We start from the raw sequence: 16,675 nt of genomic DNA, 5'->3' as shown, positions 1-16,675 counted from the left end.
TAGTCTAAATGGAAAGAAAGCAAGGCAGGCAGACGAGAAGAGCAACATGCAGAAAAAATGTGCGCGTGGTGACAGATCAGTGTAAGATTAGAACAGAACGCTATTGCATTGGGAGAGGCGGATTAGCGTCCCAGCTGTCATCTATGGATACATCCGTCCGAGCATTCTGTGATCGGCTCCGCGCTTGAGGCTTCCCTTTACTCGATCGTCAGCCGGGTGGTGAGCCGCGGGGCCGCTTTTCTACATGAGCCGAAGCGCGCGGCGAGGCGCCCAGCCGCGAAGCGCCCGATGAAACGCGAAATAACGAGCGTGATTGGGATCGCTCAAGCATCGTTCCCCCCCCCCCCCCCCCCCCCCCGTGGGCGCGATTTGGCCATCTTTCGTCTGTTTGTTTCGCTGCGGCTGTTAGCGACAAGAATAATGATAATGTATGTATATTGACGCTTTGTAGAGAATGCAACAAGCTACAGGCCCGTCAAAGTCAACAACAGGCGAGAGGGAATAGGCCCGGAAATAACCCGGGAAAGCAACAAGTCAATAGCAACATAAGTGGAAAACACTAGTCGTTACAACAGAGAACAAATGTACCCGGCTAATAGAAAAGAGTTTCGCAAAACGAGCACAAAGGCTATATTAGTGCTAAACTAAATAATCAATGGGTTACCAGTAGATTAACAGAGTGCTTTCAAATGTACCTTCATGTTGCGCATAGAGGTAGCAGCTAAAGTTGATGCGGGTAACGCAATAAGGATGCCGGGTATATATACAAGTCTCCAGCACCTAGTTAATCTTCGTGATAAAAAAAGAAAAAAGTTTTTCCGCAACTCTCCAAGAGAAGCATGTTTCACTAAAATTTCGACAAAGGGATATGAACAGCGGTTTCAACACACAGAGAGTGGAATGATGGAATATCTAAGGATTGGAAAAGATAGTACCGGATCGCGTGGGATAATTATTAACATGTTTGTCAAGATATTAATATGAAAATGCCAACGGAAAGGGCATGAAGCAAATGCACCATACCTAAAAGCGATGTATGCGAAACCATGCGTGCTGTTTTGTTTTTTACGGATATTGGAGCCGAAGATTCCACCTTAAAAATAAGCATGTAACCTTTTGCAGCCTTGCAGAAGCATAAGCTAAGTGGGCGTTGAGGTTCGGTGTGGTAATGGCTGTCTTCGAAATATCAGCGGGCTCCACGGGAATTTGATGATAAGCCTTCACTAAGTCAGTTTTAGAGAAGATCGTGCACCCAGCCAGATTTGATGTGAAGTCCTGTATGTGAGGAAGTGGATAGCGGTCTGGTAAAGTGGGAGCATTGAGGGCGCGGTAATCTCCACATGGTCTCCAGTCGCCCGGATCTTTCTTTGGCACCATATGAAGTGGCGAAGCCCAGTTGCTGGAGGAAGGGCGTACTATATGCTGAGCTCAAGCACGTCTAGCAAACTCACGGCTAGCGATAGCGAGGCGTTCTCCCGACAAACGGCGAGGGCGAGCAAACACCGGAGGTCCCGAGGTCACGATGTGGTGAGTGATCGAGTGCTTCACCGGTGATTCTGGTATGCGTCCTTGTGAGGCTGGGAAAGTCAGCCAGAACTTTCGCATACGGCGAAACAGGGACGAGAGCACGAAGCCCCGTCGCCGCAGCGGTAGAGAGTACGCCATTGACGAAGAGGCGCGTGCTGAGATCTATGAGGCGATGTGCAAGCATATCGACGGCCAGGTTGAAGAAGCTGAGGAGGTCTGCGTCGAGAACAGCTTTCGAGACGTCAATGATAGTGAAGATCCAACGAAACGTGCGGCACAACCCCAGGTTAAGCGTCAGAGACTGTTGGCCGTACGTGCGAATGGGCGAGCTGTTTATCGCTTGGAGCGGGGAGGTCTGGTTGTTGCGACAGCGATCTGCCCAAGAGGCCGCTATGACGCTGACATGTGCTCCCGTGTCGACCAGGAAGCGAGCGCCAGTGATCTTATCCGAAACATAAAATAGGCGGCATGAGCATGCCATGGTAAGCTGGGATTTAAGAGTAAGCCAAGATGTTTGATCGAACTTACATGTTCTACCGGTTTACAACAGGAGAGTGAACCATGACCATGTAAAAATACCTGTCTGTCTATAATTGCTGCCTTTAAAGGATTTCTGAATTATAACTTCCGCTTTCTGTGTGTTAACTGAAATTTCGTTTTCAGAAAACCATTTCACCACCACATAAATTATGTTTTCTTACAATAAGTTCACCGCTGTCTCATAGTATACATATGCGTATGCTTTTAAGCAAAATTGTGTCGTCGGCGTACTGAAAGGTTAAACTCCTGGAGGTTATCAAGATCAAGCCGTTTGTAAATAAATTAAAGGAGAATGGAGATGAAATCGGCCTTACAGTACGCAAGCCTCCACTTGCAGTTTACTACTAGATTCAGTTTGGCTTGAGATGGTTCAAAATCGTGCAGCACGTTTTATTTCCAAAAACAACGACCGTCACTCGAGCGTATTAAACATTAAATCATCACTCTCTCTTTCTACATTGCAATCACGGAGAATAATCGCACTACTCTGCTTATTTCACAAGGTGGTCTCTAATGCCAGTCATTCAACACTGCCTCTTGTACGACCTCACCGCACATCACGTCGTTTAAACAACCATTTAAGCTTCCAACGCATTTCTGGTAAAACCGTAGCATATGATTCATCCGCCTTGCCGCAGGCTATCATCCACTGGAATGGTCTTCCGGAACACATCGCCAACATTCGTGATCCTGTTCGTTTTAAAGCTGAAGTCACCACTATTTTTTCTAGTTACTAACGCGTCATTAACTATTGTACAAAGAAGTTCTTGCGTTTCAGTGCTGGGCACTAACAGTCAATAAGCTACTCGTACGTAGCTAGCCGAAGTAACCACCATATTTTTTAGTAACTAACGCGTCAATAACTATTGTATAAAGATGTTCTTGCGTTGTAGTGATGTAGTGATGATCTTGCGTTGTTGCCGAAGTAACCGCCATATACTGTAGTCATTAACTATTGTATAAAGATGTTCTTACGTTGTAGTGATTGGTACTAACAGTCAACCAGCGTTGTATAACCATGATACGTATGCTCCTTACCTTGCCCCTATATTTGTAATCCCCCTTCACACAATGTTCCGGAGCTTGGAGCCTGTGAAGTGACTTGAATAATAATAATAATAATAATAATAATAATAATAATAATAATAATAATAATAATAATAATAATAATAATAATAATAATAATAATAATAATAATAATAATAATAATCTGACTATACTTGTGAATGATGGCACAGAAAAGTCTGAAAATAGCTTAAAGGGGACAACAAAAGCCAAGTAGGTGCAATTTATCTAATAAAAAGTTATTGTTAGCCGTATCAAAGGTTTTTTGAACCTTGAGAAAGAGAGCACAGCTAAGTATTTTCCTGGAACGCAGCGTACAACAAAGGGAAAGTCCTATATTGAAAGGGCAGAGATTCTTGGAACACACACACACACACACACACACACACACACACACACACACACACACACACACACACACACACACACACACACACACACACACACACACACACACACACACACACACACACACACACACACACACACACACACACACACACACACACACACACACACACACACACACACACACACACACACACACACACACACACACACACACACACACACACACACACACACACACACACACACACACACACACACACACACACACACACACACACACACCTCTATATATATATCCGTGTACTGATCTCCAGGACCGTAGTGGCGAAACGGATGAGACTAAGAGCATGCGCACAGAGCGTCTGCTTGCGCTGTGTGGGGGGTTGTGTCGCGTGAGGAGAGCAGCCAGCAAACGACGCTGCGACTGGCAAGCGCTCTGTGCGCATAATAGAGTTTCTCAATATCACCTAGAGGGAAATGGAGCCGCTGCTGCGGTGGCGCAGTATAGTTATGGCGCTCGGCTGCTAACCCGAAGGACGGGGGTTCGATCCTGGCCGCGGCGGCTGCATTTTGAATGGAGGCGAAATGTCAGAGGCCCGTGTACTGTGCGATGTCAGTGCACGCTAAATAACCCCAGGGGGTCGAAATTTTCCGGAGTTTTCCACTACGGCGTCCCTCATAGCCTGAGTCGCTTTGGGGCGTTAAACCCCTTAAACCCCTACAGGGAAAAGTGGAGCTGCAATAGTTCGACTACCAAGGAGAGGCACTGGAGTGCAGAGAAGACGTTTCGTATTTGGCTTAGCTATTGTCGGGCACAAAACGTGGATTCAGTCGTAACGATACGATTAATCTCGAAGCAAACCTCCAAGGAATTCTGTGAAAGCCTTCTCACCAGCCTAACACGGAACTTCCACTTGCGTTAAATTTATTCAAGAATTGAAAAACTTACAATTAAAATAATTTAAGCAGGGGACACGGTAGAGCGTTGCGGCGAAGCTTCTATTTTAAGGCAAAATATTCGTTTTCGACCCAGCACTAGCCAATCTAAATTCTAGACCTCACCTTCCCGGCATTCCCGTGGTGGATGAAGTACTCTTCAAGAAACTCGCACAGACGGTGGCACGACTTTCACTCTAGCCCATTCTGAGATAATATCGCCCGTTTCGCCACTTCTGTCTTTCATGGGGCGCTGAACTACCGTGTGGTCGGCGCTGCCATGATGTTATTAACGAAATGGAGAGCTTTACGTTGGAGGGCAGGTTCTCCACGTTATGCATGTTAGCTTGAATGAAGAAGGTGAAGAGACAGAAGCAGCAGACGAAATAGTCTCTAGAAAAGAAGAGCAAAGAATAGACTGATAAAAGTATATCCAGCTACATTAATCATCATGACAATCATGGTCAGCCTAACTACGTCCACTACTGGACAAAGGCCCCTCACATATCCCTCCAATTAACCCTGCCCTGCGCCAGCTGCGGCAACCTTATCCTCGCAAATTTCCTAATCTTATCTGCCCACCTGACCATCTGATGCGCCCTGCTACGTTTGCCCTCGCTTGGAATCAACTCCGTTACTCCAAAGTGCCATGGGTTATCTTGCCTTCGCATTATATGCCCTACCAAAGCCCATTTCTTTTTTTTTAATTTTGACAAGGATATCTTTAAGTCGAGTTTGTTCCCTGACAGGTTCTGCTCTCTTCCTGTCCCTTATCGCTACATCTATTATTTTCCTTTTCGTAACTCGTTGCGCTGTCCTCATTTGAAGTTTGACCTTATATGCATTTCTGTTGAGGGATAATGGTAAACTGCTATTCATCACCTTAGAATGCCTGCCAAATGCACCCCACCCCATTCTTAATCTCCTAGTAATTTCACTGTCGTGCTCTGGATCTGCGCTCACTACCTGCCGTAATAGATATTGTATTCCCTGAGAACTTCCAATGCTCGACTGCCTATCGTAAACTGCTGTTCTCTTCCGAGATTAGAACATTACTTTAGATTTCTTCATGTTAATTTTTATACATGACATACCATTTGCCACTCTGGGTCTTCGATCATCCGTTGCAATTTGGCCCCTGAGTTACTTAGGCAATGTCATAAGCAAATCAGTGATTACTAACATAATCTTCATTGGCCTTTATCCCCAACTCTTCCCAACTCAGTTGACTGAATACCTCCTGTAAACTCGTGGTGCATAGTACTGGAAAGGTCTTGCCCCTTGCCTTACTCTATTTCTGACTGGTATTATATCACCTTTTCATGTGAGGTACTATGGTAACTGAGCAGCGGCTATAAATATTCTTCAGTACCTTTACATATTTCTCTTCTTCACGCTGGTTACGCGATGCCTGCATGAGTGCTGAGGATTTCAATGCGTCAAATGCTTGCTAGTAATCTATGAAGGCTATATATACGTAGAAGTTAGTTATACTCTGCGCATTTCTCTATCACCGGGTTAATGGTGCGAATATGGTGTGAAGCCTTTCCGAAAGCCAGCCTGATTCGGTTAGCGGTTACCTTAGTGAATGCCTTGCAAATAGCGGGCAGTAAGCTGATCGGTATGTAATTTTCCAATTCCTGGACGCCCCCGTTCTTATGGGTGACGATGATATCTGCGTTCCTCCAAGATTCCGGTACTCTTGAGGTCTTGAGGCAATACGTATTCAGGATGGCATGTTTTTCTAGCCCAATGTCCCAACCATCCCTCGACAAATCGCCTGTTACCTGATCCTCACCCGCCGCTTTCTTCCTTGCATTCCATGTAAGGCTTTCTTTATTTCCTCTTTCGTTGCCGAAGGGATGACCAATTCGTCAACACGACTGGCTTGATCATTAGCATCCTGATTATTTCAGCTACTGCGGAGACTGTGCTGAATTCTTCGGCTATTTTAGATGTGTGATATATATGGGGAATCGCATAGCCTTCTTTGTCTCTTAGGACGTATACCTCATTTTTCGCAATAACTAATTTCCTCTTGACCGCTTTTAGGATTCCTCCTTTCTTTACAGCCTGCTCGGTCCCCTGCATGTTATATTCCTTAATGAAATAGGGTAATCCAAACGCAACATAGATTAGTGTGCAAAGTTTTTAATTTTTCTCACATAGTTGCGATACGACTGCCGTGACTTCGTGCTTAGTAGAACAACGCCGCACACGCTTAGACACAGCAGCGGATTAAAAAAAAAACAGAGTACACTAGCATAAGGTTACCGTATATCGCTGCCACCAGCTGCCAACTACCTATGTGCTGTTGGCGGCTGGCGGTAGCGGCATATGGTAACGCTATGTTAAAAAAGCTGTAATTTTAAAGCTGCCATGCATGTGTGGGCGTGCCTGTGAGTGAGTGAGTGAGTGAGTGAGTGAGTGAGTGAGTGAGTGAGTGAGTGAGTGAGTGAGTGAGTGAGTGAGTGAGTGAGTGAGTGAGTGAGTGAGTGAGTGAGTGAGTGAGTGAGTGAGTGAGTGAGTGAGTGAGTGAGTGAGTGAGTGAGTGAGTGAGTGAGTGAGTGAGTGAGTGAGTGTACCAGAAGCAAATTGCACAAGTTGAACCGCGATAACGTACTGTCCAGGTCCAGTTTATGTGCAAAAACTTGGTCGTTCTTCGCGGAGTGCAGGATCGCGGCGCCCACCACGTACTTTGGCAAGCGTGCTCACTCCCACGGAGAAACAGAAAGACATTCTTTGACACAGTTCTGTGTCGTACACCGTGTTAAGCTCGAGAAAGGCGAGCAGGCACTTTATCATAATCAGAAAGCGTATGCTTACCGAGGCAAAATGGGCAGCAGCAGAAGCAATGAGTCGCATTTTTCAGGCTGCTGCTGATATTTTTCTAGATTTGCAGTGCACATATGCTCGGTGTCGGCGATTCTGGCCAGCTCAGCCGTTAAGAGAGGCCTCTCAAGTTGATGGGGTGTAACGTTTCTGCAATTAAGTGGCTGGTACAACTTGAGCTCCCCGATCCCATTTACGCGCATGCAAACACAAGTAAGAATTATCGTCCGTCCGAAGTTATTAAATACAATTGACCTCAGGAATCGATATACACGTTCGGGTTTTATAAAGAGCCCGACGACAAAACAACAGAGAGGCAAGACGGGTATGAGAAAGAGAACGTTGAGGGAAAGGGCGAAGCAGCCGGGAAAGCGGGTTGGTACAAAGAAAGCTTTTAGCCTGAGGGTTGGAAAGGTTGCGTGATGAGAACACTTAAGCGGGACAGGATTTTCGCGCGGTGCGCACAACAGTATCAAATGTTCCACGTGTTCCACCGCCCCTCGTCCAAAACGCAAGAACGATATGCGCACCGCTTAACGAAGAAAAAAAAAAGTTATTGGTCTAAACTGCAGCATCGTCGAACCGATAAAGATCTCCCCATCGACGCAATATGTTGCGGAGCAGCGTATATCTTGTGTACACCGCTAACATGTGCGCTTGCAAAAGCTCCCGGGGATTAGCGCCCCTACAGCACTCTGTTCAACCCCCCGTTCAGCGCGATCGAAAAAGGAGGGCCGCGTGGCAGACACGCCACTCGACACGTGCCAACCCACACGTGTCGCGGCTTCATCTAAAGCACCGTGTTGGCTGGCCGTCAAAAACCGCCGCGCGCCGCCACCGTTGCGAGAAACGCACATTGTGCGTGCGCCGCTGATTTCTGCGAATTCACAAGCGAAGCTCGGGCAGAATCGGTGCATTTCGATTTCGCAGTAATCGCGGCATCGCCAGCGTTCTTTACAAGCCTGCGACAGCGCTGCAGTTTAGCACTGAAGAATATAGCGAGTTTGAGATGACAAAGAACCAAGTAGGGCGGCTTTTTGGGCTTGTTGGTAGTACATAGCTTCAAAACACTGTAGCGCAACCAAAGACGTCTTTAGTTGCGCTGCAGTGTTTGAAGAAACGAAGCTTGATGTTTTGTCCGCTATGGCTTTCTGCAGATTCCGCTAAGTATATAGTAAGCTCAGCTGCCACTTTCATTGTTAAAATGCTTAAGTTGATGCGCGCGATGTTTTTTTGTCGTAGTAAAACAATAATAAACTGCGACTTTTTAAAAACACAAGCGATATACACGCAACGAATAGCGCAATTAGTGCGCGACATCGATAGACGTTGTACAAATTTTCTAATTGCTTGCCAACACAGAATCAATGCAAAAATAGAAGAAACGCAAATAAAAGACAAAATTAGTATTTCTCTTACCATTTTAGAAACCACAGCCATTACCATCCTGATGTCAGAACCGCGCACTGTGTATATATACCATTGCCAACGCTGTAAATATTTGTCGAAGCCCTCATACAGCGCAGTGTTCGAAGCCACTCTGTCATGGAATGGTGCAATGCTGCAAATTTGTGACTAAGATCCATAAGTGGAAGTATCGGTAACATAGGCTTTGCGAATTCAGAGAGTGTAGACATGCTTGTAAATTCCTTTGTACCTCTGCGACCACAGTATTAACGACACCATTGTAATAGCACCATACTAATGAAATTACTATTAATGTTATGGGAGGAGGAGCACCCAGAAGTGATTGTCATTGGGGTACAGTGCCACTCGCGCAGACCGGTGTGAGCCCGGCTTAAGAGAGACACAGACCCCGGGTCGACCCACCTTAATTTTCCCTCCCCTGGTTGGTCCTGCCAAGTCGTTACTCACCGTCAAGCCATTACGCGAGGCCGTATTTTCTTCTAGAGTGAACGACACGATGTAAAACGTTTGCGTGTGTATGCTGCCGAGTTCGGCTGTGCCTTGAATGCTCCACGGCACCGTCAATCAACCCTATAGCCTCCTACCTCGCCACCTGCCGAACTGCAATAAAGAAGCCGTGAGGCAGAGAGCATCTTGGATCTGCTGTGACTCTAACAGTGTGATATATGCAAACTCTTTCTCACTCCTCCTTTGCTCTCTACTATTGGCTCTTGATCCCAACGTCTCGACATCGAATCCCTTTCAGTGATCTCTCGCCGTGCCACGTGCATGATCATGCTGGGGGACATTCTCGGCTATAAGTAAATGTTTGCCCGAGGAAACTTCCCCTTCCCGAACTTCTTCCTCGACAAGGCATGCACTGACTGGCTCTGCGACCGCGCTCGTCAGTCACCGAAAGCAATGCAGCAGTTGCAACCTTGTTGGGGTGCGAGCTACCAAGGCATTCTTATGCATTTTAACAATGTCGGCACATCAACCACTCATCCTAGGCTTCGACTAAGTCAACCACTGGGTTTCGGTTCCTTGTTGTTACTTCATCTTCATTCTTAGCGCCAGTTCAATGTTTCTTGATAGTCAGGAATTCACTTCCTGTTTTGGTTGGAAGCGACGGTAATTGCTCACATCGGGCTACATTTAACGTAAGGTCATTTGCGGCATGTGTAATTACGAAGAATTATATTCATGGCTAGGTACAAGCACCACGAACTTTAATTCATTTGATTATAAATTAATAGAAATTGAAACATATAAATGCTTTTTTTTCTCAGCAACACTTTCAAACCCCTAGTCCTTGGTAAGTACTAGACGCTCGAAAGACCTCATGCTCAAAGGCACTTGACATTAATGAACCTCACGGCTCGGCAAGATCACGAAAAGCCGTGACCTAAAGTGACCCTGAAATATACGCTGTGTGGTGCGTCGTGTTCCCGTACTGGAAAATAAACTCAAAACAAATAAGAAATGCAGAAAACGCGATTCATTCACTTTACCTGTTAAAATACAAAACGATGAATATATATACGGTCCTGCTCTTTTTTTTCTGCATTGACACTCCGTCCAAGAGGTTAATCTCTGTTTTTTTTTTATTTAGCATATGTCTGCGCAATGTCACTGAATTTTCAACTGTTTTTTTTTATATAGAAATGTCATGAAAAGATGCATTACGTAGGCAAGAAAAATGCAAACATGCATAACGCGCAACATGAATGTCGCACACAAATAAATTACTAGCAGTTTAAGTAGGAGCACCTGAAAAAAAAAACAAAATAAAAATTGACAGTGGCTTAGCTCGACTATGCCAGGATATACTTAGCGAGAGGTACGCTTCTCTGGCTGAGTTTGTTGTGGTCACTGCATGTTTAGCAATGAGAGACACTGGGCTCCATCTCGGCGGCTGTGCGCCGCATATATTACGCTCGGCAGTCTGGCATCTCCGTTTCGCAAGCCGTTCCTCTCTATGTTGGGGCGTCTCCGGTGCCCCCTTCGCCTTCTGACGCTCATTCTCTCTTTGTTCAGTAGCCAAGTGCCAGGCGATAACCTCAGGACCGGAAGAGTTAATCTTCTCTCGTCTATACCGCCGTTTAGCCGCAGCTGGACTCTCCTTCTCTGCATGCATGCCAAACGTTGCGATACAGGCGCCCATTACATCTCCCCTTTTATACGCAGTGCTGCGCATGCGACGCGCGGTTTGGGTGATAGAGCGGCGTGCAGCGAGGCGGCGACAAAGAAGGCGGCGCAGCTGTGGGGTCTCTCTGGTTACCACGGTATCGGCGCATGCGTACAACTGCCCATCCACGTGACGTCACGCTCGGCTCCGACGGTGGAACGCGCGCGGGGCCGCGGCGACGGCGAAGTGCTCGCCGCACCTTGCTCCTCTCCGGTTGCCATGGCAACGGCGCATGCGCAGAACTGGCCTCTCTCATGCACCGCGAAATGCTCGACTGGTAGCCCAGTGTAGCAATCGCTACAAAAAGCGTGGAAAGTTTCTCGTTCACAGAAAAATAACGTTAACTTGCTTGCCTCGAGGCATTTGCGTGATATTGTTATATATATTCGCTGGCGATCATGGCTTTTCATGGTTCAAAATTGTTTAATTCAATCTCCTACGACATCGCTTGCGGTACATCATGTAGCTTCGGACAGCTGACTACATAGCCGTAATTTTATTTGGAGCAACTTGCGCAGAATTCAGTAGTTCTCCCGGCTTGCCTTATTTAAGCAAAATTTGCCTCCGCACATACAGAAGAAATCACCGGCGTCTACAGTGGTGCGCCGAAGTACGCGCTGCCCGAATACAAAGCAGGTCCTTATAATTTCTTCCTCGTTCTAAAACGCCCATGGGTGCCCCGTCATCTTTGGGGCCCGTCCGTGCTTCGCTCAGCGCACGTCCTCCAAGCGCCTAATTTTTCTCTTCCAAGACCACCAGTTTATGCCTTATCTGTCAGCTATGAGACGAATGACGAGGAAGCGACGGCTGAGCAGGAAGGTATTATGGCTAGACAAAGCAGGCGGTGGCAGCAGCTACGGCCGACGCGGAAAAGGCAATCACGGCGGTCAGCTGACTGTGACGGTTGCCGCGAAAGCGCCGCGGTTCCCTCAAGAACTCTGCGCACGCACATACGCACGAACCCGAGCCGCAGGACCCGCGCGCATCAAGCGTGGCACCAGAGCTGTATACGTTTATATGCATTATACTTTGCCACAGTGTAGTTCCGTGCAGAGAGGGGCAAGCCGCTACTGCGGCCGGGAACACGCTTGTGGCGCCGACTGACTACTGCGGGCGGCCGAAGCGACCGCACATTTTAGGCATGCACCATACGTCCGCATGAGAAAGATGTGAACTGTGTGGCACACTACACGACTCGTTAGCGCGAAGCACAGGAACAGTGCTATTCTTGATCCCGCTGAGAAAGCAGATGTGGGACGTAGCTTGCTACAGTGGAAGGTAAATGAGATGGTGAAGCCGTAGCCCAAACGCGTTTATTTAGTTAAGTAGCGATATTGCGAAAATTCTGTGGATATTGAATTTCACGCAACTAGACAAGTATATATAGCTATGCACAGCACGGTCGTAGCAATATAAAGGGCCAGACAAAGGAAGTTGCTATGAAAAGCACGTTTATTTTTCTTGACCTCACAGACGAGGGGCTTCTGACGCACTTTAAACTGGAAGTTGCCTCTCGGAGAACTATTTTTATTACTCTAAAAGCGTTTCCCATAACGCGCACTGATCGTGCCCACATCCCGGTAGCCTCAATTCTCAGCTGTCGCTTTTGCCACAAGGACCTGTAAATGTTTTGGAACATGGTTCCCGTGGCGGGCCGCAGATTTAGCGTGCTAGAAACGCATTCTGCTACGGCGACGTCGCGGAGCAAGACGTATATAGACAATTTGCCGTCTCTTTTCTTTCCGCTTATTAAGCATTACGCCTCGCGGCGAAACGGGCATTGATCAACTCCTCAAGCCCGCATCACAGTCTGCGCTGCATGAAACTACACGTCTACAGCCTACATGTAAGCCGTCCGCGATCGCTTGTGCGCGCGTGTACGCTTCCATGCTGGCGACGTGGGAAGCAGCGGACGAAGTGGACGGGCTTTCTTGTTATTTATTCGCTGTACTATTTCTCCCGATAGAAACGTGTAGCCCCTGATGCTTTCTTACACGCTTTGGAAACCACGCAGGCAGCCGAGTCGCGGTACATAGCTCAGGACCAGGAGGCTTCGCGGCTTCGGCGCGAAGCGGACCACGGCGGCCGCTCCGTGTACTCTAGGGGACGCTCGCGCCGACGTCTCCACTCTTAATGGATCGGTTCCCGCTCCCGGCGCACCGCGGCGGCGCGTAACCCTCCATACACGATCGCTGACGTGACGCCGAGCTCATTCTCCGCAAACGCGCCCCGTGCGCCCAGACCTCAGTGTGCGCTGCTCTCCAAAGCGTAACCCGCATCGCGGTCCGCGTGTGTAGCGTGATGTGCCGTAATAGGCGCGTTTGGATCACCAAACATCTTTAATTCATTGGGGCCATGCGTACGGCCTGCCACTTTTTTTTTATTTTTCTTCGTTCTATTCCTTACTGAGGTAGGCAACGAGAGAAAGAAGGGACGCCGGCTGTCATGCCCGTTGAGGCCAGGAAGTGGATAAATTACGTGCCCTGGCTCTCGTCCGTGTTTCGTATGCTGTTCCTTTAAAGCGCGTTGCGCGCTCAGGTGAGCGCCAGCTCCGCTCAGAAGCGAAATAAGGAGAAGGGGTAAAAAAAAAAGAAACCGAAGAAAATAAAAAGCGCGCGTTTTTATATCCCCGGCCACGGACGAAAAGAACGACATCCATATTAACGCGTCTTTTCACCGTGAAAGACATCCGGAAATGAAACGGCCTCCCTGGTCTCAATGCGCAGGTGAACATGCAAAGAGGCTCGTATACGGTCGCTGCACAGGGGTTCGGGCCATTATAGCATGGGGTCGAAGACCCTCCATCCAATGGCTAAGCCGCACACAACACACGAACGTGAATAGTGCAAGAGCATTAAGTCCATTCCGACATCGTTTAAGGGATCGAGGAAGTATGGTTCGATTCTGAAAGTTGGAAAACAAACGATGAGTTCATCTTTGTGTTGATTCGTTTTCAGAATTATTAAGCACGAACATCACAACTGTTGTATCGGGCCAGAGTTGACCACGCGCACTATCACTTTGTTAATGTGCACCGCGTATCTGATGTACGCGGTTACTGTGCACGCGTGTGCTGTTGTATTGCCAGCCAATGGCATGCCTCGGTTGCACCCAGGCTTCCTCTGTAAGGGGAAGTCCCTGAATCGTTGCTGTATGTTACGTTCGTGTCGCTGTCCGAATAAATACTTGACGTCACGGCGTGTCTGGTCAGCATGGAGACGAGGCTGGGATCGTTCACGCAGAGGCAACGACCGAGCCTGCAGAAGCGACGTCAATGCCATTTCAAGCGAGGACATCAATGCTGAGCGCCACCCTGCGACCTCTGGCCAGAGTTCTGCCAAGACTCTGGCAATATCGATGTCTACGTGGAAAGGTTCGACCTACCTGTATGCAACCGCCAATGGAATCGACGCAAGTAAGAAGTTGCGAGTCTTCTTAACAGTCGTGGGTGAAAAGGCTTACGTGACTCTGCGTAGCCTGCTGTGGCCGAAAAAACCCACGGAAGTCAAGTACGAAGAAGCTACAGAAGCTCCCCGAAAGCACTCTGCTCCAAAACGGTCAGTGGTTGCCGAGCGTTATCACTTTTGCCAGCGAAAGCAAGAGCCCAATGAGAGCCTACAACAGTTCATCGTCGAGCTGAAAAGACTGGCTGCAACGTGTTCGTTCGGAAGTTTTTTGGAAGAAGCTCTCCGGGATCGACTGATTGCGGGAATCGGAACGGATTCGATTCGATGCCGTCTTGCCCTGTCGGACGACGAAGTCACTTGGGAGTGAGTCTGCAAAATCGCCACCGCCTTGGAAACTGTCCAGAAAGACACCCGAGAAATGCTACCGGTGGGGTCAACCGCCCGTCCTGCCGACGTTTACTGGCATCGGGAACACACCACGCCAGGAAAGCGACACGCAACGAATGACAAGACCGCTAGCAACGAGGACCGGGCCCCCCCAAAACAGCGTAAGGAAGCAACGTGGGAAACGGAGTATTCGCACCTGTCAGCTGCGGTGGACTGCACGCGCCAGTGAGTTGTCCTTCTTCTCAAAAGTACGTGTTTCAAATGCTCAAAGCCAGGTCATGTAGCGAAAATGTGCAAAACAAAGGTCGTGCACAAAGTTGTGGAGACCGTGTCTGCAACCGATTTGCTTACAGCTTGTGCAACGAATAAGGTTCATAGCTCTGCGCCTCTCGGGGCGATGGAATTGGACGCAGCAGCAGCTGTGACCGTAATGTATGAAAGAGACTACGATGTAAATTTTCCGAACTGCCCATGTTCTAAAGACTACGTACTACGTCTAGGAGTGTATAATGGCACTGCACTCAAAGTGAAAGGCGTAGCGAACGTCAGTGTCTCTTATCAGAACAGAAGCTATGATCTGCCTCTGATATTTGCAAACCAAGAAAATGAAGATCTCATGCTGACGCTTCTAGGTCGCGATTGGATAACAGCACTTAAAGTTATCTGCATAATGCTGTGCAGCAGTTGCAACATGACATGGGTAACATACAGGGGTGAGCAGCCTTGTCTAGAGCGCGCCGACGGTGCTGGATGGATGGATACGGCTGAACCCTTTACATCGGGCGGTGACTCAAGCCACCTAGCAAGTCAGCGCCATCTAACGTGAGGCTCTGGGTTTGAGTTATGCGTCCCGTGCGCATGCGCGCCAAAAACAGAGGGATGCCTGCTGATCGCTTCCCTGTCCAGCCCCTACCTTGCGAGTTCGTTTCGTGCCGCCAGGGACGCACTGCCTGCATTTGTGACGCTGTGACGGTGGCCAGGGCGTCGCCATGCCGCCGTGTTCCACGAGTGTAGCGAGACGGCCAGGTAAGCCAGCGCGTTTCTGCATCCAAGTTCCTAGATCTGCACGGATGCCAAATGCAGTGTCCCTTGTTGCTGATAACACAGCGCAAAGACGCGCATTCAAACAATACGCCTGCAACGCATGGTGCGTGGTGGTAACGCGCTAACCTTATATGGACAAAACGAAAACGGACAACAAACAACCAACTAAGCCCCATTCCCGCACTCTTAGCCTCGTGCGTGTTTGAAACGCGCTATCACCTCCTCTCACTTGCTTTTGAAACGGGCGATCACCCGATATGACTTGCACTTGCTTGCCTAGACGCCTTGCGATTACTGCGAAATGCGTCGGTTTTCCAGCCGCTATTACATAATATTCAGCGCGGCCCTGGCGGCGCGAAGCGCAAGCACTGAGATGAAATGGGGCCGAGAACCCACGAGCAGGCACCGCTTTATTTTGGCCGCGCATGGGCACAGGACGCATAACTCAAACCCAGAGTCTAACGTTAGATGGCGCTAACTCACTCCGCAGAGCAGCGTCGGCGCGCTCTAGACAAGGCTGCTCACCACTGTACAGGGTGGTAGGCAGATGGTGGCAGCGGAAGCCGAGAAGAGGTTAAAATAGCTGTACGGGGATGTATTTGAGCAGGCTATGGTTCTATTCAAGGATTCACTGGTAGCGTCGAAATGAAAAACTATGTGCAACCAACGTTTTGTAAGGCGATACCAGTTCCATATATGCTCTGCGCGAACAAGTGGAGAATGAATTGCGTGACCTTGAAAAGCTGGTATGGTGTACAGACTCAGGCACAGTGTTTGGGCTACACCACTAGCGATTGTGCCAAAGAAAGCGGGAGAAGTAATCGGGATATGTGGGGATTAGTCACTGTAAATCGGAGCATTCAACTCGACCACTATCCGCTGCTCCTACCAGAGGTCATACTCGCATCACTGGTTGTAGGAACCATGTTCACTTTATTGGATTTGCCCAAGGCTTACCTGCAGCTTGAGCTGGATGAGCAGGCACAGGAAC

At 48.3% G+C, this 16,675-nt stretch overlaps 1 pseudogene; it reads left to right on the top strand.

The window, feature by feature from the left end:
- The first annotated feature begins 1,561 nt into the window (after positions 1-1,561).
- Positions 1,562-14,869, top strand: LOC144124426 (uncharacterized; annotated as a pseudogene).
- The last annotated feature ends 1,806 nt before the right edge of the window (positions 14,870-16,675 follow it).

This window comes from Amblyomma americanum, chromosome 1 (genome assembly GCF_052857255.1).
Source record: "Amblyomma americanum isolate KBUSLIRL-KWMA chromosome 1, ASM5285725v1, whole genome shotgun sequence".
NCBI lineage: Eukaryota > Metazoa > Arthropoda > Arachnida > Ixodida > Ixodidae > Amblyomma > Amblyomma americanum.
Note: the sequence above shows the minus strand (reverse complement) of the source record. Positions and strands in the feature narration are given on the sequence as shown.